At 38.2% G+C, this 27,425-nt stretch overlaps 1 long non-coding RNA gene across 4 annotated transcripts in view; it reads left to right on the plus strand.

Moving 5' to 3' along the window:
• Nucleotides 1-23,652, plus strand: part of LOC105476759 (uncharacterized) — a 277,502-nt gene extending 253,850 nt beyond the window's left edge. For all 4 annotated transcript variants that reach the window (XR_011615746.1, XR_011615747.1, XR_011615745.1 and 1 more), the window contains 2 exons: nt 12,570-12,700; nt 14,277-23,652. This is a non-coding gene — a long non-coding RNA (uncharacterized lncRNA). The remainder of the gene's footprint in view (nt 1-12,569; nt 12,701-14,276) is intronic.
• The last annotated feature ends 3,773 nt before the right edge of the window (nt 23,653-27,425 follow it).

The following is a 27,425-nucleotide window of genomic DNA, read 5'->3' on the forward strand; positions in this document are numbered from 1 at the left end:
GCATATATTTACTCATAGTGGCCAATAATGATCCTTTGAATTTCTATGGTAACAGTTATAATGTCTCCTTTACATCTCTGATTTTATTTATTTGAATCTTCTCTCATTTTTTTCTTTTTTTTTTTAATTATACTTTAAGTTCTAGGGTACATGTGCACAATGTGCAGGTTTGTTACATAGGTATACATGTGCCATGTTGGTTTGCTGCACCCATTAACTTGTCATTTACATTAGGTATTTCTCCTAATGCTATCCCTCCCCCTGCTCCCCACTCCACGATAGGCCCCGGGGTGTGATGTTCCCCGCCCTGTGTCCAAGGGTTCTCTTTGTTCAATTCCCACCTATGAGTGAGAACATGAAATGTTTGGTTTTCTGTCCTTGTTAAAGTTTGCTCAGAATGATGGTTTCCAACTGCATCTATGTCCCTGCAAAGGACATGAATTCATCTTTTTCATGGCTGCATAGTATTCCATGGTGTATATGTTCCATATTTTCTTAATCCAGTCTATCATTGATAGACATTTGAGTTGATTCCAAGTCTGCTATTGTGAATAGTGCCACAATAAACATACATGTGCATGTGTCTTTATAGTAGCATCATTTATAATGCTTTGGGTATATATCCAGTAATGAGCTCAATGGGTCAAATAGTATTTCCAGTTCTAGATCCTTGAGGAATCACCACACTGTCTTCCACAATGGTTGAACTAGTTTATACTCCCACCAACAGTGTAAAAGTGTTCCTATTTCTCCACATCCTCTCCAGGATCTGTTGTTTCCTGACTTTTTAATGATTGCTATTCTAACTGGTGTGAGATGGTATCTTATTGTGGTTTTGATTTGCATTTCTCTGATGACCAGTGATGATGAACATTTTTTCATGTGTCTGTTGGCTGCATAAATGTCTTCTTTTGATAAGTGTCTGTTCATATCCTTTGCCCACTTTTTGATGGGGTTGTTTTTTTCTTGTAAATTTGTTTGAGTTCTTTGTAGATTATGGATATTAGCCCTTTGTCAGATGGATATATTGCAAAACTTTTCTCCCATTCTGTAGGTTGCCTGTTCACTCTGATGATAGTTTCTTTTGCTGTGCAGAAGCTTTTTAGTTTAATTAGATCCCATTTGTCAATTTTGACTTTTGTTGCCATTGATTTTGGTGTTTTATTCATGAAGTCCTTGCCCATGCCTATGTCCTGAATGGTATTGTCTAGATTTTCTTCTACGGTTTTTATGGTTTTAGGTCTAACATTTAAGTCTTGAATCCATCTTGGGTTAATGTTTGTATAAGGTGTAAGGAAGGGATCCAGTTTCAGCTTTCTACATATGGCTAGCCAGTTTCCCCAGCACCATTTATTAAATAGGGAATCCTTTCCCCATTGCTTGTTTTTGTCAGGTTTGTCAAAGATCAGATGGTTGTAGATACGTGGTGTTATTTCTGAGGCCTCTGCTCTGTTCCATTCGTCTATATGTCTGTTTTGGTACCAGTGCCCTCCTGTTTTGGTTACTGTAGCCTTGTAGTATAGTTTGAAGTAGGGTAGCATGATGCCTCCAGCTTTGTTCTTTTTGCTTAGGATTGTCTTGGCAATATGGGCTCTTTTTTGCCTCCATGTGAACTTTAAAGTAGTTTTTTCCAATTCTGTTAAGAAAGTCATTGTTAGCTTGATGGGGATGGCACTGAATCTATAAATTATATTGGGCAGTATGGCCATTTTCACGATATTGATTCCTCCTAACCATGAGCATAGAATGTTCCTCCATTTGTTTGTGTGTTTGTGTCCTCTTTATTTCATTGACCTGTGGTTTGTAGTTCTACTTAAACAGGTCCTTCACATCCTTTGTAAGTTGGATTCCTAGGTATTATATTCTCTTTGTAGCAATTGTGAATGGGAGTTCACTCATAATTTGACTCTGTTTGTCTGTTATTGGTGTATAGGAATGCTTGTGATTTTTGCACATTCATTTTGTATCCTGAGACTTTGCTGAAGTTGCTTATCAGCTTAAGGAGATTTTGGGCTGAGATGATGGGGTTTTCTAAACATACGATCATGTCATCTGCAAAAAGGGACAGTTTGACTTCCTCTTTTCCTAATTGAATACCCTGTATTTCTTTCTCTTGTCTGATTGCCCTGGCCAGAACTTCCAACACTATGTTGAATAGGAGTGGTGAGAAAGGGCATCCCTGTATTGTGTCAGTTTTCAAAGGGAATGCTTCCAGTTTTTGCCCATTCAGTATGATATTGGCTGTGGGTTTGCCATAAATAGCTCTTATTATTTTGACATATGTTCCATCAATATGTAGTTTATCAAGAGATTTTAGCATGAAGGGCTGTTGAATTTTGTTAAAGGCCTTTTCTGCATCTATTGAGATAATCACGGGGTTTTTGTTGTTGATTCCATTTATGTGATGGATAATGTTTACTGATTTGCGTATGTTGAACCAGGCTTGCATCCCAGGGATGAAGCCGACTTGATCATGGTGGATAAGCTTTTTGATGTGCCTCTGAATTCAGTTTGCCAGTATTTTATTGAGAATTTTCACATCAATGTCCATCAGGCATATTGGCCTCAAATTCTTTCTTTTTTGTGTCTCTGCCAGGCTTTGGTATGAGGATGATGCTGGCCTCATAAAATGAGTTAGGGAGGATTCTGTCTTTTTCTATTAATTGTAATGCTTTCAGAAGGAATGGTACCAGCTTCTCTTTGTACCTCTGGTAGAATTCAGCTATGAATCCATCTGGTCCTGGACTTTTTTGGTTGGTAGTCTATTAATTATTGCCTCAATTTCAGAGCCTGTTATTGGTCTATTCAGAGATTCAACTTCTTCCTGGTTTAGTCTTGGGAAGGTGTATGTGTCCAGGAATTTATCCATTTCTTCCAGATTTTCTAGTTTATTTGCGTAGAGGGGTTTATAGTATTCTCTGATGGTAGTTTGTATTTCTATGGGGTCTGGAGTGATATCCTCTTTATCATTTTGTATTGTGTTTATTTGATTATTCTCTATTTTCTTCTTTATTAGTCTTGCTAGTGGTCTAAAAATTTTGTTGATCTTTTCAAAAACCCAGCTGCTGGATTCATTGATTTTTTTGAAGGGTTTTTGTCTCTATCTCCTTCAGTTCTGCTCTGATCTTAGTTATTTCTTGCCTTCTGCTAGCTTTTGAATGTGTTTGCTCTTGCTTCTTTAGTTCTTTTAATTGTGATGTTAGGGCGTCAATTTTAGATCTTTCCTGCTTTCTCTTGTGGGCATTTAGTGCTATAAATTTCCCTCTACACACTGCTTTAAATGTGTCCCAGAGATTCTGGTATGTTGTGTCTTTGTTCTCATCAGTTTCAAAGACCATCTTTATTTCTGCTTTCATTTCATTATTTACCCAGTAGTCATTCAGGAGCAGGTTGTTCAGTTTCCATGTAGTTGTGTGGTTTTGAGTGAGTTACTTAATCCTGAGTTCTAATTTGATTGCACTGTGGTCTGAGAGACAGTTTGTTGTGATTTCTGTTCTTTTATATTTGGTGAGGAGGACTTTACTTCCAATTATGTGGTCAATTTTAGGATAAGTGTGATGTGGTGCTGAGAAGACTGTATATTCTGTTGATTTGGGGTGGAGAGTTCTGTACATGTCTATTAGGTCTGTTTGGTGCAGAGCTGAGTTCAAGTCCTGGATATCCTTGTTAACCTTCTGTCTCGTTGATCTGTCTAATATTGACAGTGGGGTGTTAAAGTCTTCCATTATTATTGTGTGGGAGTCTAAGTCTCTTTCTAGGTCTCTAAGGACTTGCTTTATGAATCTGGGTGCTTCTGTATTGGCTGCATATATATTTAGGATAGTTAACTCTTCTTGTTGAATTGATCCCTTTATCATTGTATAATGACCTTCTTTGTCTCTTTTGATCTTTGTTGATTTAAAGTCTGTTTTATTAGAGACTAGGATTGCAACCCCTCCTTTTTTTTTTTTTCTTTCCATTTGCTTGGTAGATCTTCCTCCATCCCTTTATTTTGAGCCTATGTGTGTCTCCGCACATGAGATGGGTCTCCTGAATATAGCTCACTGATGTGTCTTGACTCTTTATCCAATTTGCCAGTCTGTGTCTTTTAATTGGGGCATTTAACCCATTTAAATTTAAGGTTAACATTGTTATGTGTGAATTTGATTCTGTCATGATGTTAGCTGGTTATTTTGCCTGTTAGTTGGTGCAGTTTCTTCCTAGCATCAATGGTCTTTACAATTTGGCATGTTTTTGCAGTGACTGGTACTGGGTGTTCCTTTCCATGTTTAATGTTTCCTTCAGGAGCTCTTGTAAGGCAGGCCTGCTGGCGACAAAATCTCTCAGCATTTGCTTGTCTGTAAAGGATTTTATGTCTCCTTCAAATATGAAGCTTAATTTGACTGGATTTGAAATTCTGGGTTGAAAATTCTTTTCCTTAAGAATGTCGAATATTGGCCCCCACTCTCTTCTGGTTTGCGGAGTTTCTGCTGGGAGATCCGCTGTTAGTCTGATGGGCTTCCCTTTGTGGATAAACCGACCTTTCTCTCTGGCTGCCCTTAACATTTTCTCCTTCATTTCAACATTGGTGAATCTGACAATTACATGTCTTGGGATTGCTTTATCGAAGCATATCTTTGTGGTGTTCTCTGTATTTCCTGAATTTGAATGTTGGTCTGTCTTGCTAAGTTGGGGAAGTTCTCCTGGATGATATCCTGCAGAGTGTTTTCCAACTTGCTTACATTCTCCCCATCACTTTCAGGTACACCAATCAGATGTAGATTTGATCTTTTCACATAGTCCCATATTTCTTGTAGGCTTTGTTCATTTCCTTTTACTCTTTTTTCTCTAACCATCTCTTCTCACTTTATTTCATTAATTTGATCTTCAATCACTGATACCCTTTCTTCCACTTGATCAAATCAGCTATTGAAGCTTGTGCATGTGTCACGTACTTCTCGTGCCATGATTTTCAGCTCCATCAGGTTATTTGTTGCGGGAAGTCAGGAACCTGAAAGGAGGGACCGGCTGAAGCCGTGGCAGAAGAACATAAATTGTGAAGATTTCATGGACATTTACTAGTTCCCCAAATTAATACTTTTATAATTTCTTACACCTGTTTTTACTGTAATCTCTGAACATAAATTGTGAAGATTTCATAGACACTTATCATTTCCCCAATGAATACCCCTGTGTTTTCCTATGCCTGTCTTTACTTTCATCTCTTAATCCTGTCATCTTCTTTGTAAGCTGAGGAGGATGAATGTTGCCTCAGGACCCTGTGATTGTGTCAACTGCACAAGTTGTTTGTAGAGCGTGTGTGTTGGAACAATATGAAATCTGGGCATCTTAAAAAAAAGAACAGAATAACAGTGATGTTCAGGGAATAAGAGAGGTAACTTTGAACTGGCTGCCAGTGAGCTGGATGGAACAGAGCTCTATTTCTCTTCTTTCATAAACAAATAGGAGAAATATCACTGAATTCTTTTTCTCAGCAAGGAACATCCCTGAGAAAGAGAATGCACCCTGAAGGTAGGCTTATAGATGGCCCCTTTTAAGGCATCTCATCTTTTATGGTTGAAGCTGAAGGGATGAAATAAGCCCTGGTCTCCTATAGTGCTCCCAGGCTTATTAGGAGAAGGAAAATTCCCGCCTAATAAATTTTGGTCAGACAGGTTATCTGCTCTCAAACCCTATTTCCTGATAAGGTGTTATCAATGACAATGCATGTCCGAAACTTCATTAGCAATTTTAATTTTGCCTCATCTGGTGGTCCTGTGATCTCGCCCTGCCTCCATTTGCTTTGTGACATTTTATTACCTTGTGAAGTATGTGATCTCTGTGACCCACACCCTATTCGTGCACTCCCTCCCCTTTTGAAAATCGCTAATAAAAACTTGCTGGTTTTACAGCTCAGGGAACATCACAGATCCTGCCTACATGTGATGTCTCCCCTGGACACCCAGCTTTAAATTTCTCTCTCTTGCGCTCTTTCCCTTTATTTCTCAACCCAGCTGAGACACTTAGGAAATAGAAAAGAACCCATGTTAAACATCGGGAGTGGGTTCTCCCAATAGTCATTTAAGATTTTCTCTAGATTGTTTATTCTAGTTAGCCATTCATCTAATCTTTTTTCAAGGTTATTAGCTTCCTTGGGATGGGTTCAAACATCCTCCTTTAGCTCAGAGATGTTTGTTATTACCGACCTTCTGAAGCCTACTTCTGTCAGCTCGTCAAAGTCATTCTCCATCCAGCTTTGTTCCATTGCTGTCGAGGAGCTGGGATCCTTTGGAGGAGAAGAGGCACTCTGATTTTTAGAATTTTCAGCTTTTCTGCTCTGGTTTCTTCCCACCTTTGTGGTTTTTATCTACCTTTGATCTTTGATGTTGGTGATCTACAGATGGGGTTTTGGTGTGGATGTCCTTTTTGTTGGTGTTGATGCTATTTCTTTCTGCTTTTTACTTTTCTTTCTAACACTCAGGTCCCTCAGCTGCAGGTGTGTTGGAGTTCACTGGAGGTCTACTCCAGACTCTGTTTGCCTGGGTATCACCAGTGGAGGCTGCAGAACAGTAAATATTGCTGCCTGATCCTTCCTCTGGAAGCTTTGTCCCAAAAGGGCACCTGCCTATATGAGGTGTCAGTCAGCCTCTACTGGGAGGTGTCTCCCAGTTAGGCTACACGGGGGTCAGGGACCCACTTGAGGAGGCAGTCTGTCTGTTCTCCAACCTTAAACACCATGCTGGGCAAACTACTACTCTCTTCAGAGCTGTCAGATAGGGATGTTTAAGTCTGTAGAAGTTTATGCTGCATTTTGTTCAGCTATGCCCTGCCCCAAGAGGTGGAGTCTACAGAGGCAGCAGGCCTGGCTGAGCTGTGGTGGGCTCTATCCAGTTCGGGCTTCCCAAGCTGCTTTGTTTACCTACTCAAGCCTCAGCAGTGGTGAATGCCCCTCCCCCCTGCCAGGCTGCTCCCTTGCAAGTCAATCTCAGACTGCTGTGCTAGCAGTGTGCAAGGCTCCGTGGGCACAGGACCCACTGAGCCAGGCATGGGACATAATCTCCTGGTGTACTATTTGCTAAGACCATTTGAAAAGTGCAGTATTGGGACGGGAGTGTCCCGTTTTTCCAGGTACCCTCTGTCATGGCTTCCCTTGGCTAGGAAAGGGAAATCCCCTGACCCCTTGCACTTCCCAGGTGAGGCAATGCCCCGCCCTGCTTTGGCTCACCTTCCGTGGGCTGCACCCACTGTCCAACCAGTCCCATTGAGATGAACCAGGTACCTCAGTTGGAAATGCAGAAATCAGCTGTCTACTGTGTTGATCAGCTGGGGGCTACAGACTGGAGCTGTTCCTATTCAGTCATCTTGCTTTCATTTTTTTCTTAGTCTGGCTATAGCTTTGCCAATTTTCTGTATCTTTTCAAATCACCAAATTTGCGTTTCATTGATTTCTGTATTGTTTTCTTCATTTTAATTTTATTTATTTCTGCTCTGATCTTTATTATTTCTTTCCTCCTATTAATTTTGGGTTTGGCCAGCTCTTGCTTTTCTAGTTCTTTAAGATGCATCATTATGTTGTTTATTTGAAGTTTCTCTTCTTTTGTGATGTAGGCACTTATAACAATACATTTCCTTCTTAGTAATACTTTCACTGTATCCCATAGGTTTTGATAAGTTGTATTCCCATTATCACTTATTTCAAGACATTTTTCAATTTCCTTCTTAATTTTTTTATTGACCTACTCATTTGGAAGCACATTGTTTAATTTCTGTGTGTTTATAGGGTTTCCAAACTTTCTCTTGTTACTAATTTCTAGTTTCATTCAATTGTGGTCAGAGAAAATGCTTGATATTATTTAAATTTTTTTGGAATGTTTTAAGACTTGTTTTGTGACCTAACCTATAGTATCTCTTTGAGAATGGTACATGTGCTGAGGAGAATGTGTTTTCTGCAGGTGTTGGATGAAATGTTCTGTAAAAATCCCTTAGGTCCATTTGGTGTGTAGTGCAGTTTAGGTCTGATGTTTCTTTGTTAATTTACTGTCTGGAAGATCTGTTTGATGCTGAAAGGTGGGTTGTTGAAGTCTCTAGCCATTATTGTACTGAGGCATATTTCTCTCTTTAGCTCAAATATTTGCTTTCTCTATCTAGGTGCTCCAACATTGAGTACATGTATATTTATAATTGTTATATCCTCTTGCTAAACTGACCCCTTTATCATTATATAATAACCTTCTTTATCTCATGGTTCTCTCTTGAAATCTATTATGTCTAATTTAAGTATAGCTACTCCTGCTTTTAGTTTTCATTTGCATAGAATATGTTTTTCCATCTCTTTATTTTCAGTCTGTGTATCTTTACAGGTGAAGTCTGTTTTTCTGTAGGCAGCAGATCCATTGGGTCCTTTTAAAAAATTTATTCAATCACTCTGTGTCTTTTTATTTGAGTGTTAGTCCATTCACATTCAATGTTAAAGATAAATAAGGACTTACTCTTGCCAATTTTTAATTTGTTTTCTGGTATTTTGTGGTCTTTTCTTCCTTCTTTCCTTTCATCCTATTCTCCTTTAAGTGAGGGAGACTTTTTCTGGTAGTATGATTTAATTTCCTGCTTTTTATTTTTTATGTATTTGTTATTTGTTTTTCAATTTGAGGTTACTATGAGGCTTGCAAATATTCTTATAACCCATTTTAAACTGATGAAAACTTAACACTGCATAAACAAACATTAAAAAAATTAATAAGAACTCTACATTATAACTTTGTCTCTCTGTTTTTTAACCTTTTGTTGTTTGTCTTTATGTTTTATTATGCTATGCCTTGAAAAACTGTGGTAGTTATTATTTTTTATTGCTTCATTTCTTCTTTCTACTTAAGAGTAGTTTACCCACTACAAATACAATTACAGCGTTATAATATTTTGTGTTTTTCTGAGTGCTTACTATTACCAGTAAATTTTGTACCTTTACATAATTTGTTATTGCTCATTAACATGCTTTTCTTTCTGATTTAAGAACTCCCATTAGCATTCTTACAGGATAGGTCTATGTTGATGAAATCCCTCAGCTTTTGTTTATCTGGGAAAGTATTTCTCCTTTGTGTTTGAAGGATATTTTCATTGGAGATGTTCTTCTTGGGTAAGATTTTTCTTTCAACAGTCAAAATATGTCATGCCACTCTCTCCTGGCCTGTAAGGTTTCCACTGAAAAGTCTGCTACCAGATGTATTGGACCTTTATTGTATGTTATTTGTTTTTATTCTCTTGCTATTTTTAGGATTCTTTCTTTATCTGTAACCTTTGGCAGTTTGATTATCAAATGCCTTGAGGTGGTCATCTTTGTGTTAAATCCACTTGGTGTTCCATAACCTTTTTGTACTTGAATATTGACATCTTTCTCTACATTTGTGAAGTTCTCTGATATTTTCTCTTTGAATAAGTTTTCTAGCCTTATCTCTTTCTCTACGTCCACTTTAAAACCAATAACTCTTAGATTTTCCTCTTTGAGGCTATTTTCTAGATCTTGTAGGTGTGCTTCATTGTTTTTTCTTCTTTCTTATTTTGTCTCCTCTGACTGTGTATTTTCAAATAGCCTGTCTTCAAGCTCACTAATGTTTTCTTTTGCTTGATCAATTCTACTATTTAGAGGCTCTGATGCATTCTTTAGTATGTCAATTGAATGTTTTCAGCTCAAGATTTCTGCTTGATTCTTTTTAATTCTTTCAATCTGTTTATTAAATTTATTTGATAGGATTCTGAATTCCTTGTCTGTGTTATCTTGAATATCTTTAAATATCCTCAAAACAGCTCTTTTGAATTATCTGTCTGAAAGGTAACATATCTTTGCTTTTCCAATATCAATCTCTGGTGCCTTATTTCGTTCATTTGGTGAGGTCATTTTCCTGTATTGTCTTGATGCTTGTAGATGTTAGTTTTTGTCTGGGCATTGATAAATGAGGTATTAATGTAGTCTTTGAAGTTTGGGCTTGTTTGTGCTTGTCTTTCTTGGGAAAGATTTCCAGATATGCAAAGGGACATAGGTTCAAAGCCCAATAATGCTGTGGTTCTTGCAGACTCATAAAGGAACTGCCTTGGTGGTCTTGGATAAGATCCAGAGAATTCTCTGGATTACCAGGCAGAGACTCTTGTTCTCTTCCCTTACTTTCTCCCAAACAAATGGAGTCTCTCACTCTGTGCTGAGCTGCCTGGAACTGGGTATATGGTAATGCAAACACCCCTGTGGTCACTACTATTGGGACTGTGTTGGGTCAGACCTTAAGCCAACACAGCACTGGGTCTCTCCCACCTACTTTAACCACTACCTGGCTACAACCCATGTTCACTCAGGGCTTTAGGGCTCTATGATTAGCAGGTGGCAAAACCAGCCAGGTTCATGTCCTTCCCTTCAAGGTGGCAAGTTCCCCTAGGCTCCAGGCAAGTCAAGAGTTGCTGTGTTGAATACAAGGGTTAGAGTCAAAAAGCTTGGAAATTTACCTAATGTTCTATTCTACTGCAGCTAAGCTGGCACTCAAACCACAAGACAAAGTCCTTCCCGCTCTTCCCACTTCTTTCCACAGGCAGAGGAGCTTCTCCTTGCAGCTATCACCACCACCGGCTCATGGGGGCTCTGCCAGGCCACAGGCGATGTTCACTTAAAGCCCAAGTACTCTTCAGTCAGCTTGTTATGAATTCTGCCAGGCCTGGGACTCACCTTTTAGGGCAGTGGGCTCCCCTCTGGCCCAGGGCAGGTTCAGAAATGCTGTTCAAGAGCCTAGACCTAGTCTTGGGATACCAAGAGCCTGCTTGTTGCTCTACCCTGCTATAGCTTAGCTGGTACCTAAGGTGCAAGACAAAGTCTCCTCTACTTTTCCCTCTGCTTTTCTCAAATTAAAGGAGTCTTTCACTATAGCCTTCACAGCTGAGAATTTGCTGGGTCACACATGAAGTCAGCATGTCTCAGAAACTAAGGCCCACAATGTACTACCTAGGTATTGCTGCTTGTTATTCAGATCCCAGGGGCTTTTTAGTTAGCAGCTGATGAATCCTGCTAGGACTGTGTCTTTCCCTTCAAGCCAACAGTTTCCTTTTGGCCCAGGATGTGCCTAGAAATGTCATCCATGAGCTAGGGCCTGGCCTTGGGGAGGGGTGGCATCAGTGATTCAAGCCTGTCTCTCACACCCTCTTTAATACCTGTTTCAGTGACATGAAGCTAAAACCAGGTACTGTGATTGTTCACCTGATTTTTTGGTTCATGCGATGGTGCTTTTCTGTGTGCAGATGGTTGTTAAAATTTGGTGTTACCGCAGCGGGACAGACAAATGGTTTAGGTTTCTATTATGCCATCTTGCTCCACTTGCCAGTTTTAGGCTTTTTAATCTGCCAAGGGATGTACGTACACAGAAGCTTTCTCAGTTCTCTGGGCTTTTTGCATTATCCCATAAAGCATCCTATGCTGCCTGTTAAACTAACATAAAATCTCTAACACACATTCAAGTGAGACTGATGATTATGTAATATTATTATGAAAAAATAAGTTAATTTCATTAATTAATCAATATCTCAACCCAGTTCTACTAATTGGAAAATAAACTTGGAATTTGTGGTCAAAAATAAATTACACCAATACAGTCATACTGTTTTGGACCTAGTTAAAAGAATTAAATGTTTAAATCACTATGTTTTCTAATTAAGCATCATCCTAGGATACCCTTGGAGAAAACACTGAGTGGAGGGAAATACTCTGTGTGGCTTTCAAGCCAACAGCATTTAAACTATGCTGTCTTGGAGGAGGGAGGAAGTGGGGAGGGAGACACACACAGACACACACACACACATGCAGAATTTTTAGAATTTTAAAATCTATAATCTATGGTGCATGGTGTGGATGCTTAAGTCTAAGTTTCTAGAGAAAAAAATAAAACTAAATAATAGTTTCATGAAATCAGTAAAGAACCCTTCTGCAAACATTGTTAAGAATGGATGACATATTTTTTCCTCCCCTGTCTTCAGCCTGAAACAATAAGCAAATAAAAATAAACAGAAACCTTCCTTCACATAAGAATTAAAAAATGGCTACCAATTTACCAATCACGAAAGGCATTTGCCCATAATGGACATAGCGTCTAAAAACTGACATATGATTCAAATGTAAACTCAGATCCATATGGTCCAGCCTTGGAGCTGTATAGCAGTCTAGCAGCCAGAAACAATTTAAAAATAATTCAAAACTAAACTTTCTTCTCTCGGAAAAGTCCAGCTCCTTTATTTGCACTCTGAATTTCTCGAATCCCTCTATCCTCTTAAAAGACTTTAGTCCTATAGTTAACCCCTCTCTTTCCTGCATCATGTATCCCCCTGTTTAATGGGATCAATCTAGTCAGCATATGAATAAGTTAGCGCCAACACCTTAACATGCCCTTGATCCCACATACTCTGTCTAATCATGCATATTTCTTGACCCTCTTCCCAAAAAATATTCTGGAAAGAGTTGTCTACACTCACTGTCTCCTTTTTTCTTCTTCTTTTTAAACCTCTACTCACTCTTTTTTTTTAAATTAATTAATTAATTAATTAATTTTTTATTATTATACTTTAAGTTCTAGGGTACATGTGCATAACGTGCAGGTATCTTACATATGTATACTTGTGCCATGTTGCTGTGCTGCACCCATCAACTTGTCAGCACCCATCAACTCATCAGCACCCATCAACTCGTCATTTACATCAGGTATAACTCCCAATGCAATCCCTCCCCCCTCCCCCCTCCCCACGATAGGCCCCGGTGTGTGATGTTCCCCTTCCGGAGTCCAAATGATCTCATTGTTCAGTTCCCACCTATGAGTGAGAAGATGCGGTGTTTGGTTTTCTGTTCTTGTGATAGTTTGCTAAGAATGATGGTTTCCAGCTGCATCCATGTCCCTACAAAGGACACAAACTCATCCCTTTTTATGGCTGCATAGTATTCCATGGTGTATATGTGCCACATTTTCTTAATCCAGTCTGTCACTGATGGACATTTGGGTTGACCCAGCCATCCCATTACTAGGTATATACCCAAAGGATTATAAATCATGCTGCTATAAAGACACATGCACACATATGTTTATTGCGGCACTATTCACAATAGCAAAGACTTGGAATCAACTCAATCAATCTACTCACTCTTTTACCTACCCAATTAGAAGGAGCATGAACATCTGTATGTTAATCATAAGAATTAAAAAATGGCTCCACTGACATTATTCTTTTCTTGGAATAGCTTGGAAAAGCTAATGTTCAATGTCCATTCGTCTGATAGCAATGTATTGGCCATTTGCAAACATTGGATAAAGGTTTTTATTCTTTTCTTCTTGAAACATTTTTGTGTTTTGACTTTTATGACATCCCCTGGTTTTCCTTCAACAACCTTGGCATACTTCATTTTCCTTGAATGCTTGGTTGTCTCCTCTTTGTTCATGGGGTTTTTAAATGTTGATGTTTTCCAGACATCAGTATTCTGGTTTTCATTGTATGCTGTCTTTCTAGGTGATCCCATCCAGTCCCATGGCTCAAAATGCAATTTATTGCTAAGGACTCACAAATATACACCTAACCTGCCCTGAAATCCAGATATGTATAGTCAACTGCCTATATGACATTTTAATTTGCTTACCTAACAAAGATCTCAAACTTCCAATTCCACACTCCAACCTTAGCCCATGCTACCATCATGTCTTATCTGGGTTTCTGTAGTATCTTCTTCAGTGATCTCCATACTTCCACCCTTACTTTAATCTATAATCTATGGTGCAAGGTATGGATGCTTAAGACTAAGTTTCTAGAGAAAACCATAAATATGATGAATATAATATTTATCATTCATACCCCAAGAAATCATGGCGATATTCAAAAATCATACATTGGAACACATCATATTCCCACTGAAAATGGTTAAGTGCCTTTTACTACACTAAGAGTAAAATCTAAAATTTTGACCATGTCCTACCATGCTTACACCATCTGGACCCAGCTTTCTCACCCACCTCACCTTGCACCACTCTGCACCATTTCCCCATCCAACTGTATCAAGACATTCCTCATTCCAGTCTGCTCCTCAGATGAGACTAGCTCTTTTCTGTCTCAGGGTTTATGTCCCCTGCCCTGAACACCTCTTCCTCAACTTTTCAAAGGGAAATTTACTTTAATCTTGTAGACTTCAGTTGTAATTTTACTTATTCTAAGATGACATCAGTGATCCCCTCCTCTGCCCCAGTCTCATCATTTCCATCTCAGTGTCTTATTTCTTTCTTTCTTTTTTTTTTTAGGATTTATCACAAGCTGAAATAAATCTTGTGTGCTTGTTGACTATCTGCACCAACTAGAATGTACATTTCAGGAAGGAAACTTGATATTTTGTTCACTGCTCTATCCTCAGTACCTGAAAGAGTGTCTAACACACAGAAGGTACAAAATGGATATGTTATGAGAAGCTACATGAATGAATAACAAATCCTTTGTGAGACTTTGTAAAATCGCCTCTGCTGATTTATCTCCTCTCATTATCTCCTCTCTGCTATACCACATTTTAGTCTGGCTGGTCATTTTCATTTTCTCAGTTGCTCCTTATGGAAGTTTAGAAATTGGTCTGGGGAAAAAAAAACACACAAAAAGCACAACAGATTCTCCTCGAAGAATGGGAAAAGGGAACAACCAGTGCTTAGGAAGGAATGTGAGTGAACATCTATATATTAATTAATTGATCCCCTTCATAGACTCATATTTTTTCAAATCTAAAGAAAGCTAAAAATTTCTAGACATTAGTGAGCTTGTCTTAAATGCCTAAACAAAGAATTCTTTACCAGAAATTAAGATGATCAAGCGTGAGGTGGCATAAGGAGAAGAAAGAAACACACATTTAGGGACCCAGTTTTGTACTACTAGAAACGCACACCTTCTTTCCTTTTTCTTAGACAGCCTCTGATCCAAGAGAGATGAACCGAGGTGAGGCAGAGTAAAAGAATAAAGGGAAGCCAGGTGCAGTGGCTCGCACCTTTGGGAGATGGAGGCAGGCAAACCACTTGAACCCAGGAGTTCGAGGCCAGAGGCCAGACTGGGAAAGATGGTGAAACCCTGTCTCTACCAAAAATGCAAGAAAGAAAGAAAGAAGAAAGAAAGAAGGAAGGAAGGAAAGAAAGAAAGAAAGGAAAAGAAGAGAAGAGAAGATGAAGAGGGAAAGAAGGAAGGAGAGAAGAAGGAAGGAAGGAAGAAAGAAAGAAAGGAAAGAGAAAGAAAGGAAGGAAGGAAGGAAGGAAGGAAGGAAGGAAGGAAGAAAGAAAGAAAGAAAGAAAGAAAGAAAGAAAGAAAGAAAGAAAGAAAGAAAGAAAGAAAGAAAAAGAGAAAGAAGAGAAGATGAAGAGGGAAGGAAGGAAGGAAAGAAAAGAAAGAAAGAAAAAGAAAGAAAGAAAGAAAGAAAGAAAGAAAGAAAGAAAGAAAGAAAGAAAGAAAGAAAGAAGAGAAGACGAAGAGGGAAGGAAGGAAGGAAGGAAAGAAAGAAAGAAAGAAAGAAAGAAAGAAAGAAAGAAAGAAAGAAAGAAAGAAAGAAAGAAAGAAAGAAAGAAAGAAAGAGAGAAATAAAGAAAAAATTAGCTGGCCGTCGTGGTGCATGCCTGTAGCCCCAGCTACTAGGAAGTGTGAGGTGGGAGAATCACTTGAACCTGGGAGGTGGAGGTTGCAGTGAGCTAGGTTCATGTCACTGCATTCTAGCCTGAGTGACAGAGCAAGACCCTGACACACACACACACACACACACACACACACACACACACACACACACACACACAGAGAGAATAAGGGGAGAAAAAGCAATCTTTTTTTAAAAAAAGTCCTCTTCTGATTAAGCATAGATTTATAAATACTAAATTACATAGAGGGTCCGTGAGCTTGAATAATCTTAACTCCAAAAGTGGGAATTCTGAAAATGGAGGAGAGATTCTGCCAAGACAGGGGAGAGAGAATGTTATTATAAGCTCTCTGCTAACTTCAATTACTTTTTTTCTTTTTTAACCAACTAGCAGGACCAGAGACGGATGCCTACATTCAGAGAGAAACAATAACCTTTATGTATATATAAAAATTCAATCATGTATCACTTAATGACAAGGATAAGTTCTGAGAAATGCCTCATTAGGTGATTTGGTTGTTGTGCAAACGTCATAGAGTGAACTTACACAAACCTAGATCATATAGCCTACTACACATCTAGGGTATCTGGTATAGCCTATTGCTCCTAGATTACAAATCTAAACAACGTCTATACTATACAGAATACTGTAGGCAATTGTAACACAAGGGTATTTGTGTATCTAAACATATGAAAATATGTAAAAGGCACAGTAAAAATACAGTATTATAATCTTATGGAATCACTGTAGTTTGTATGGCCCATCATTGACTGAAATGTCATTATGTGGTACATGATTGTATGTGATATTACTATAAACAATAAGAAGAGGAAGAACTGACCAAAGCCAAGAGGAAAATAATAAATAAATGGGATTTAAGAATTGGACATGAGAAGGCAATTTATTATTATTTTAAAATGATACAGTAGGCCAAATAATGACTTCCTAAGACTTCCATGTCTTACCTCTGAAACCTTTCATGGTAAAGGGGACTTTGTATATATGATTAAATTAAGGATCATGAGATGTGGAGATTATCTTGAGTTACCCAGGTAGGCCTAATATAATCACAGAAGTCCTTGTAAGAGGGAGGCAGTGGAGTTACGATTTAAGTGTAAAGTAGAGAGAAGATATAAAGATGGAAATTGAGGTCTGAGCGAAGGGAAGATGGTATACTGCTAACTTTGAAGATGGAGGAAGAAACCACAAGCAAAAGAATGTAGTGGTTTCTAAAAGCTGGAAAAGACAAGGAACCTTAATTTTCCCTAGAGACTCTAAAAGAAATGCAGCCTCATGGATTCATTTTAGACTTCTGACCTCTATAACTGTAAAATAATGTATGTTGCTTTAATACTAAGTTTATGGTGATTTGTTATAGCAGCAATAGTAAACCAATGCAGATGATATGTTTATATATATCTGGAAAGCATAAGATTATAAATATTAAAAGTCTCTAAGAGATAAAACTATTCAATAAGATTTCTACTTACACATTATATGCAGAAATCAATAGCTTTTTTTGTATACAAAAAGGAGCCAGTTAGATAATATAGTGAAACAACGGATCTGATTATTTTATCCACAAAAAAATATGAAGTCCCTTGGAATAAGTAGATTGGAAATGGGAAAACTCCACAGTTCTCAATATTGGCTGCATATTATCATCATCTGGGAGAAGTAAAAATCCTAGTGCTCAGACTGCCCCACCGCAGACAAAGTTAATCAGAATTTCTAGGAGAAAGCCTTGCCATTCTTAAAGCCCCCCAGGAATTTCAATGTGTAGCCAGGTGTGAGAACCATTGGTAAATTGTATTTTGGATGGGTGGGGGCAGGAGGTGAATGTAGAGTTACAGTAAATTAGGAAAAGATAAACCTGAGGATTGAGCACCTGGAATGGGATGCTGATTACAGCAATAGAAGGGCACTTTGCAGAAAGTACTGAAAAGACTTAGCAACAAATTGAATGTGGAAAATGAAGAAGGCTAATTTGATGATTTTTCAAAGGTTGCAAAACCGACAGAATGTTGATGTCACTTACTAATTCAAAGTATGTAGGGGAACAGATATCCAGATGGAAGGAAGAAAAAAATGTTGATGTGTTAAGATCGATGTGATGGCAAGGAAAACATGTGCATCCTTTAAGCAATTAATTGTATGTATTTGCAATCTTAGGAAAATTGACTTCACCAGAGACAAAAATCTGGGCATCACCAGCCCAGAGATAAAAGACTGAGAGAAAAAAACAGCTTCACAAAAATGACTATAGTCTAAATGTTTGTTTCCCTAAAATTCATATGTTGAAATCTTAATCCACAAAGTGATGGTATTGGGAGGTGGAGCCTTTGGAAGGTGAGTAGGTCGTGAGGGTGGAATCCTCTTGAATGGGATTAGTGCCCTTATAAAAGAGGCTCCAGTGAGAACGTTGCTTCTTCCACCATTTGAAGTTATAACAAAAAGACTGCCGTCTGGGAAGTGAGCACTCAACAGACACCGAATCTGCTGGCACTTCACTGTTTGACTTCCCAGCCACTGGAAAGGTAAGAAATACATTTCTGTTGTTTGTAAGCCAATGAAATTTTGTTATAGCACTTCAAAGCAAACAAAGACAGAAAGTCTCTAAGAAAAGAAAGAGGGAACCGTGACCAAAAGAGAAAAATAAGTTAAAATGGTAGGATATATGTTACTGTTATACAGAGTGGCTGTAACTGTGAGAAAATATGATTTTGGAAAGAGGTGTTTTGAAGGCTCAAAAACAGAATTATAAAAAATAAGAAAAGAGGTTTGAGAAAAGCTGTTGGATTTACCACTAGCAAAGCTACAAGGCAACTAACCAGAAAACCAAGTAACATTAAATAGAGACAAGAATATTAAATCTTGTGTATCCATGGAAGGTAAAGAGCATTTTTGGAAGTATTAGTGATATTCACCAATTGAATCTAAGAGAAATGAATGCTTGTTTCTAATTGACCAGTTAATTAAAAAAATATGTGTTGAGCATGAAACATAGTGCTTAGTGCTATGGAAAATGCTGAAGTTTGAAAGCTTCATTCAGGTTACCATTGAGATTTTATAGTTTGGAACATGATGTTTTAGTTGCTTTGATGGATATTTTGATGGCTGTGTAGGTCACTAGTCACTTTGAATAAATGTCAGTGGGGAAGTGCCGGCATGTGTCGAAAGCCCAAATGTAATCAAAATTCTAAGTGTCATTCTGTTGCATCCTAAAACTGCCTCAAAACATGCAATATTTATTTTCTTTGGTACAATGACTTTTTGACTATACTTTAAAAATGCACTTTAAATGTTCCTAAATATGTTTACTACGGGCATGTCTAGCAAATCTACACTGTTGGCTGACACAATTAGGGCTGGAAATATTAGATGACTTGACTAGAATAAAATAGCATTTGGGAAGTGAAAGATCAGATTCCCAAACCTTTTAACTTGCATCACAATGATCCTTCTATTTTGGTATGTTTAAATACATAATAAGAGTTGTCAAAATCTGTATTGCCTCAAACCCAATAGAAGCTTATTTTTTCCTCATGAAGCAGGCCATGGTATGTATGCTTGGTCAGTAGGAAACTCTTCTCACATGGTGATTCAGGGACCCAGGCTCCTTCCATATTGTGGCTCCCCCATTCTGCAGGTCCCATGGCAATATTATTTTCTGCATTATGGAAGGGAAAAGGAAGTGGTGAAAAAGCATCTGAACTTCTGAAAAGCCTTGTCTTGCAGGTGATACAAATCAGTTCTTAGAGTCCTTTGGTAAGAATTGCTCATATGGCTACATCGCATATCACTGAAAAGTGAGCTGTGTAAGAGAACGAATTTTATGAACAGAGAAAGTCTCTCCTATACTTTAAATATGAGATGTTTAAAGTCAATACTTGAATTCAGTATTTGAATAGTAATGCTGAGTTGACACATCAGGAAGTTGGTTGCTAAGGGAGATCACTGCATGATAACTAAGTCCCTTTGTTTGGTTTCTGCAAATATACTGCAACCAGATGATTTTTAGTGGTACTTCTAACCTAGTATCTAATTTATTGAAATGCACAATTTCTTACTGTCTTTTGAATGCAGTGTACAAACATAGTCACAGAAATTCTCCAACTGTCACATCACTACTATGATTTTTTGTAATGTTCTCACCTTTTCCCTGGCCTGTAAATGCTTTACCATGCAAGAGAGAGATTGTTGTTGTTGTTGTTGAAGAATTTTTATTTAAGTAAGTTTCACTAACAATAGCAAAAATATATATCTCTCCAGGTTTCCTTTGGATAGGGGAAAACCAGCATAGATTTTCTACAGCTGGTAAAATACAGGTCTGAAGGACAAGCAGCAGAGACCAGATCATAGTTCAGGCTGTTGAGCAAGAAGTCATATTTGTGCTGTTATTGGCTCAGGGTGCTTGGCTCTACAGTCCTGTGTAGTGACATGGCAGATGCCAATTTTAATAAGGAAAAAGGCAAGTAGTGCTGATATGTAAATATCTGAAGCATTCTAGTGGAGCTGCTGATTAAATTGCTTGTTATGTTGAAAACTCAAACAGAAGTAAAGAAGGAAGCAGGAATCTATTCCCCAAAGCAGGTCTGATCATAGACTTATACGCTGCAGGTAGAATATATATCCTGAGTGTTTTCTCTAAGCAAGAGTAAAAACTGCTGGTATTTTCTCCTGCGTGTCAGCAGCTGCAGAGTAAGGGTGAATGGGCTCATGGTTGCTCCCTGTAGGTCAAAAATTCATTATTACTCCCCTTTTTATTGCATCCATGCTGATGTATTTAATTTAGCAGAATGAAATGAGATGAAAGGAAAATAGAAATTGTGATAAAAATAATTTGGTATTTCATGAGAGCCTTTATTTTCAGAGAATTGTAGTCCCTTAGGAACTCTGAACTTCATTGCTTCTCTCTCAGCCAGAGAGTTTCAGATGGTGAAGGCTGAAAAAGGAAATATTTTGTGCTCATCCTTTGACCTTCTAGATTTCTTATTCATAAAATGAAAATATTAGTGTTGAGAAAACTTAGAGGAGGATTATAATAGAGTTAGGATGCGCAATATTGAATTCCCAGGTGTAAGGTAGAACCTGAGGCCAGTTAAATTGTGATTTCTTTTTCTTCCCCCAAAAGTTCTTTTATTTCTCCTTAACATTCTGCATTTCATTGTGCTTTAGCATGTATGCCAGTCATCCACTTATTGTCTCTCACTCCAAATACATCTTTGTCATTCTTAGTAGTGTTGGAGCTGGGCCCAATAAACTTTTCTCTTTAGCCAACTGGAGCGATGCTAGCCTTCCTCAGCTGAGGACACTGAAGGTATGCTGCGAGAGAAAGGGCCTTATTTTCCTGGTTCTGAGGCTTTTCTCATTATTCCTATAGCATGACAGCTGGTGAGCAGCTTCACCGTGAATCTCACCACCACCCCAGTGGGTGGGCTTTGCAGGAGGCCTTACTGATACCCAAGCAGGCATTTCCTGCTTGCTAACTTCCACTGGTGGCACTTTGGCAAGCTTCTTTCTTGCCTGTCCAATGAGCCACAGCCTCTTCAATGAGATCTGAATCTCAGCCTCATGGGAGGCGAATCTTGTCAAGTTTGTCCCTTCCTTGAGCACTCATTCTCAGCCCTAGAAGTAGTGACTTTTTCCCACATTTGCTATTCACGTATCTTTAGAGTTCTCTTTATTATTCTTGATAGTCAATCTCATTTTACTAAATAACAGTTCTGTATATATTTTTCTTATGCAAGTTACTGGTATGGTTTGTCTCCCACTGAACCTTGAAAGATCCCAGGGTGTTTCCAATTTCTTTTGTGATTAGGGTTGTCCTAGCAGGGATTTGTAGGTGTGCTTATGTAGTGTGGGATCTGGCCAGCAGCCCACAATGCAACGGGGCTCTTTCTTTGTTCCCAGGCAGATCGGCAGGTCAAGAAATAATAGACACACAAGATAGTGAAAGCTGGGTCCAGGGAGGTCACTGCCTTCTGGTCCTGTGATGCTGCCAATGCACTGGATATACCAGCATTTATTATTAAGTTTAGTGAGGGCGGGGTAGGTTAGTGAGGGATTTAGGGTCATTTGATTATAAGGTGAGATGGTCACATGGGGATGAAGTAATTCTTTAACATAACATCGGTATGCAGAAGTACAGTATATAGAGATAAGAATTTATAATATAGTGTGTGTATCAGTAATTTCTAACAGAATCTTAAAACAGAAACACAGTCTTTGCATAACCTATGATTAGCAAGATATTAATCAGCAGTAACAGTTGCAGCAAAAGCTGGTTACAAACAATCCATAGAAACAGTATGTGAAGCTAGACAACTTGTTAGACCAGAAATTCTCAGAAGGGAGTATGCCTTAACCCTAAAGAGGCCTAGAAGAGCCGTGGCAAGATGAGGGCGTTTATAGCCCCATCTTATCCATATGAACTGGTGCCCCTCATGCATCCATTTATAGGCTCTCCACAAGGGTTGCATTCCATTCCCAGAGCTATGAACATCTGCTTTTCTGGGATAGGAATCTTGGTGATGTGAAACCTCCCTGACTGCACGTTTGTTCATAGGCTCTCTGCAGGGGGAAGCACATCACACACTGTTGGCTCATTCTGGCAGCCCAACCTGGCATTGTCTTTACACAATCCTGCATGCAACTTTGTATTTACAATAATCAGGAGTATTTCATCTTTTATTCTATAGTAATGGTTTCAGGGGGTCTCCCTCCACTTATGGGTACTAGGAAAAGTACATATAGTTAGTTCTAAGTTATATCTGATCATGAAGATGCCAGGGGTTCCTGGGTCTGGTGGCAGAAACTTTTGACAACAATGAATGAGTGTTCATATATTTTAAGATATCAATAGGCTATAATGAAGAGGTTAAAAACAACAACATTGGATAAGGCACCAGGGGAAATCTTTTATTATTAAGTTTATATATCTCTACTCTCTTGATAAATGGCCCTGCAGCTCTGTATGGCATGATCCTACAGTGACAGGAAGAAAGTGATCTGGGGATGGTGAAAGATGCTGCAATGAACATATTTCACTCATTCATTTTGAGTTGGGCTTTTTTGTCCTCCTGACTACTTCCATTAAACTTATGTATGCCTGATGTTCTACTATTGGAACTCTAAGCATGTAGGAGTTATTTATATCCTACTTCTCAAGGTAATTGCCAAGGTCTGATTTCAAAATTCAAATAATTGCAACCTCAGGCATGAATGGGTTAAACTGATGGACACTCCTACGGATATAAACTGATGGACACTCCTACAGATATGAAATATGAAAGTGTTCTCTGTCTTTACTGTTGATCTTGATGACACCTAGGTGAGTCACATTACACAACTTGTCCTCCAGATTGAGCATTACAATCAATGTAATACATATAACATTTATATTGGAGTGATTTTTGTAAATAATGAGACACAGATGCCTTCTGCATACTCTGCGTATTGCAAGTAAAAACAGTCAAATACCAAAGAATAAATTTACTAAGACACGTACAGGATGTTTATGAGGAAACTATAAAACTAGACTGAAGAACTGTATTAGTTATCTATTTCTGTATAAAATATTACTCCAAATTTTAGCAGATTTAATATGTAACTATTATATATCATGTGACACATTTTCTGAGGACCAGGAATTTGGGCAAAGCTCAGCTGGATGTTTCTGGCTTGGGAGCTCTTACAGGGTTACAGTTAAGATGTTGTGTAGGGGCCGGGTGCGGTGGCTCAAGCCTGTAATCCCAGCACTTTGGGAGGCCGAGACGGGCGGATCACGAGGTCAGGAGTTCGAGACCATCCTGGCTAACACGGTGAAACCCCGTCTCTACTAAAAAATACAAAAAACTAGCCGGGCGAGGTGGTGGGCACCTGTAGTCCCGGCTACTCGGGAGGCTGAGGCAGGAGAATGGCGTAAAAACCCGGGAGGCGGAGCTTGCAGTGAGCTGAGATCCGGCCACTGCACTCCACCCTGGGCGACATAGCGAGACTCTGTCTCAAAAAAAAAAAAAAAAAAAAAAAAGATGTTGTGTAGGGTCACAATTGCCTGAAGGCTAAAATACGTGATTTTGAGATGGCTCACTTACCTGGCTGGCAGGTTGGCTTGGCTGTTTAGTGGAGGCTGTAGTTCCTCATTAACTGGACTTCTCCATAGGGCTGCTGGAGCATCCTCACAACATGATGACTGGCTTCCCACCAGGGTGAGTAATCCAAAAGATAGCAAGGACACTGCCTTAGAAATAACATATTGTTACTTCTGCTGTATTCTGAGGATTACTCAGAGCAACCCTGATAAAATGTAGGAGAGGACTACGTGAGGACTTTGATACCAGGATGTGAGGATTATAGGGGATCGTCTTGGAGGTTGGCTACCACCAGTGCTTAAATATGAGTTGAATAAGTTTAAGAAAAGTAATGTTTCAGGATGGGACGACTAATACTTTATAAAATATTAATTCTCCCCAAAGTGTACATATTAATACTATTCAATGCTAGTCCTATAATGTTAATAAGTTATTTTTAGGTCAAGGACTTTGACAAGTTGGCTGTTTTTAAATAAAGTATGATAAATGCATTAGACACGTGAAGATATTTTCAAATTTTGACAAAAGGTAATTAAGTGGGCATTTGCCCTATTTGCTATTTTTTAAGCTCTAGTAATTAAACCAATGTAGTGGTGCTGGCTTAAAAATAATTTAATAACCTGGTGAAAATCAATAGTGGTAGTGAAAACTCTTGACTTTTTTTGCTGACAGTTTGAAGCCCCAACACACTTTCTGCCCATATTTGGGCAAGCTGATAAAAAAAAAGCTTAGGTGTTCCCTTCTTTGGCATCTGCAGGAAGTTCAAGCCACCCAAGACCCTGTCTTCCATGGGAATCCTCATTCCAGCCCCCCATTCTCTCACCACCATAAAAACTTTTGTTGCGGGTTGAATTGTGTCCCCATCAAAATTAATGGCCTCAGGATCTAACCCCCAGTACCTCCCTCAGAATGTGATCTTTCCAGAGACAGGTGGTTTTTGTTTTGTTTTTTTTTTTTAAGAGGGGTAATAAAGTTAAAATAAGGTTATTATTGGTCCTAATTTGCTATAACTGGAATCCTTATAAGAAGGGAAAATTTGGACACAGAGAATCATGCTGGGAGAACGCCATATGAACATGAAGACAAGCCAAGGAAAGAAGCCCAGAGCAGATTCCTCCTCACAACCCTCGGAAAGTACCAACCCTGTCAGTATCCAGTCTCTGGCTGCTAACTTCCAGAATTGTGTGACAATAATTTTCCAGTGTTTAAGCCACCCAGTTTGTTATGGCTCCCCTAGCAAACTAATGAAACAACGCCAGCATTGTTTTCCTGTTCTCTCAAGCCATTGTTGGATTTGTTTAGGAACTTTTCCTGGAGCCAGATTCTTGAGTTCAAATCCAGATATGCAATTTACTAACAGCATGAATTTGGGCAATTCATTAACCTTTAGAGGCTTCAATTTTTCTGGTCTTTACACTGAAAATAATAAGATTAATACTTCATAAGGTTGTTTGAGGGAAAATTAGCTTAACTTTCCAAAGTGTTAAGAAAGAAAGTACCTGATACATAATTAGCATTGTATTTCATTTGTTAATAAATGATAAATGAAACATTATAATTTGTTTAGTAAAAGAAAGTATTATTCTATACATGTGTAATGTTTTCAGACAAACTTAAATGGATGCCCATTTCACATTGTACATACTTCCATATACAAAAGCAATTTCCAGGTGGAATAAACATGTATTATTTAAAATAAAATAGAAGACAATTCCATTCATACAGCTCCATTCTTTCATAAATCATATATGTTTATAAAATGTGTATAAAATGCAAATGTATGGATGTGAAACACTAGAGGTGATATAGTCAGGAGTATGTTAGAGGAGAGACTGGCTAGATGTACATTAGTCCTGTTTCCTTTTTTTTTTTTTTTTTTTTGGTAGTGCAGGAAATCTAAATTGCTTATCCTTTTTTCTGTGTGGTTGGGATCTTGTGACTATTCTGAGCAACGGGGTCTAGGAAGAAGTGATAAAGATCATTTAAAGACCTGGCCATACAACGTCTGTATAGCTTTTCATACTCTCTTATTCCCCTATCCACAAGCCTACAAGCAAACGATTATGAGGAGGCAAAGCCACACAATGAGTAACCACTGCAAGCAGAGTCCCCTGGAAGAAATACCTTGTTCTGTAACATGAACAAGGAATAAACTTTCATTCTGGAAATCCACAGGTATTTTGGGGTTATTTGGAATAGCAACTAGCTTTACATGTCCTAATGAATGCTGGAGGACTGCTTTCATATAGAATGAAAAAAGTATTGCTTTTTAGAACCAATCTTTGTAAAGGCAAAACAATGTGGGTAATAATTAATTGCACAAACCCTTCTGCAAGAGTAAAGAGCTATACTTTTGGAATTGACCATTGCCAGTAGAGAGTATAAACATATAATAGTCAGAAATGAATGCTTATGACCTAATATGTGACTGTCTGAATTCATCTTTGGCAAAATGGTTTAGGGACAGCAGTGCAACATAAGCAACTCCAGCTTGACTAAAACCAAGCATATGAAAGTCAATGCTGTCTGTAAGCTTAGCTGAGAAAGGCTCGAAATGAGAAACTATAGAATTTTTTAAAAGCCTTCCTCACAAAATCATAGTATCAAATAATTGGCAAATTGGGAAAAACATTTGCATAATATATAACTAAGGTTGCTATCCTTAGTAAGTAAAAATGTGTGTAAATCACTAAGAAAACAATATCCTAATGGAAAAACTGATAAAAAACAAGAACAAATATTTAACACACACCCAAGCACAAAAATTCTGTTGGCCAACAAATATGGGATAAGATGTGTACTTGCACTTATTAACAAAGAAATATCAGTTGAAACAACAATAAAACGTAGAGCTAAAAATTAAAGTGAATAGAGCTCAGCGTTGACGTGGATGTTGGGAAGTAGGCATTCTCATATAACATTTTTTATGGGGGAATTGTAACTGTTTTTGGAGGACAATTTGTACATACCTTTTGATCTCAGCTTTACTTCTATCATTTACATATTGATTCTATAAGACCAAGTAATTCTGTGTAGAGTTGTTTATAATAGTGAAAACTGAAAACAGTTTAAATGCCCCAGATCAGGTGATCAAATAAGTTATGGGGGATTCTTACAATTGACTGTTATTCAGATGTTAAAATGAATAAGGTAGATATTTGTGACCTAGTGTAGAAATAGTTCCATAATGTATTATTTATGGTTTGGAGGTGGGCACAAGGAGGCTACATAACCCTTTAGACATATATATACATATATATGTATATAAACATGTACATGCATGTATGTATATGTACGTGTGTGTGTGTGTGTGTGTGTGTGTGTGTGTGTGTTTTCCAAGCTTCACATCCTTTTCTTTCAGAGTTACTTTGCACTAATGTTTTAGGAAAAAGAACTTTTATCTTGCATTCCCTCCTCAGTATTTATCCTACTTCTCTTCTAATACCTGCTTCTTTCAAATATACTTTGAGTTATTATTTCCATTTAGAAATCGCTGTCTTTCTTCAATATGATATTGTCACTATCACATGCTGGCCTCAATAGAGAGGTAAAATAGGAAAGGAACAGTGAGTGCTCCTTGCCAAGAACAAGACTGTTAAAAGAAACTCGAAGAAGAAAATCAAGATTTTATGTCAAAGTAGACAAAGGGTTTAGTATATACTCATCACTTTCTGTGTTAAACAGAACAAGGAAAGAGGTA

Source organism: Macaca nemestrina, chromosome 17, assembly GCF_043159975.1.
Source record: "Macaca nemestrina isolate mMacNem1 chromosome 17, mMacNem.hap1, whole genome shotgun sequence".
Classification (NCBI taxonomy): domain Eukaryota; kingdom Metazoa; phylum Chordata; class Mammalia; order Primates; family Cercopithecidae; genus Macaca; species Macaca nemestrina.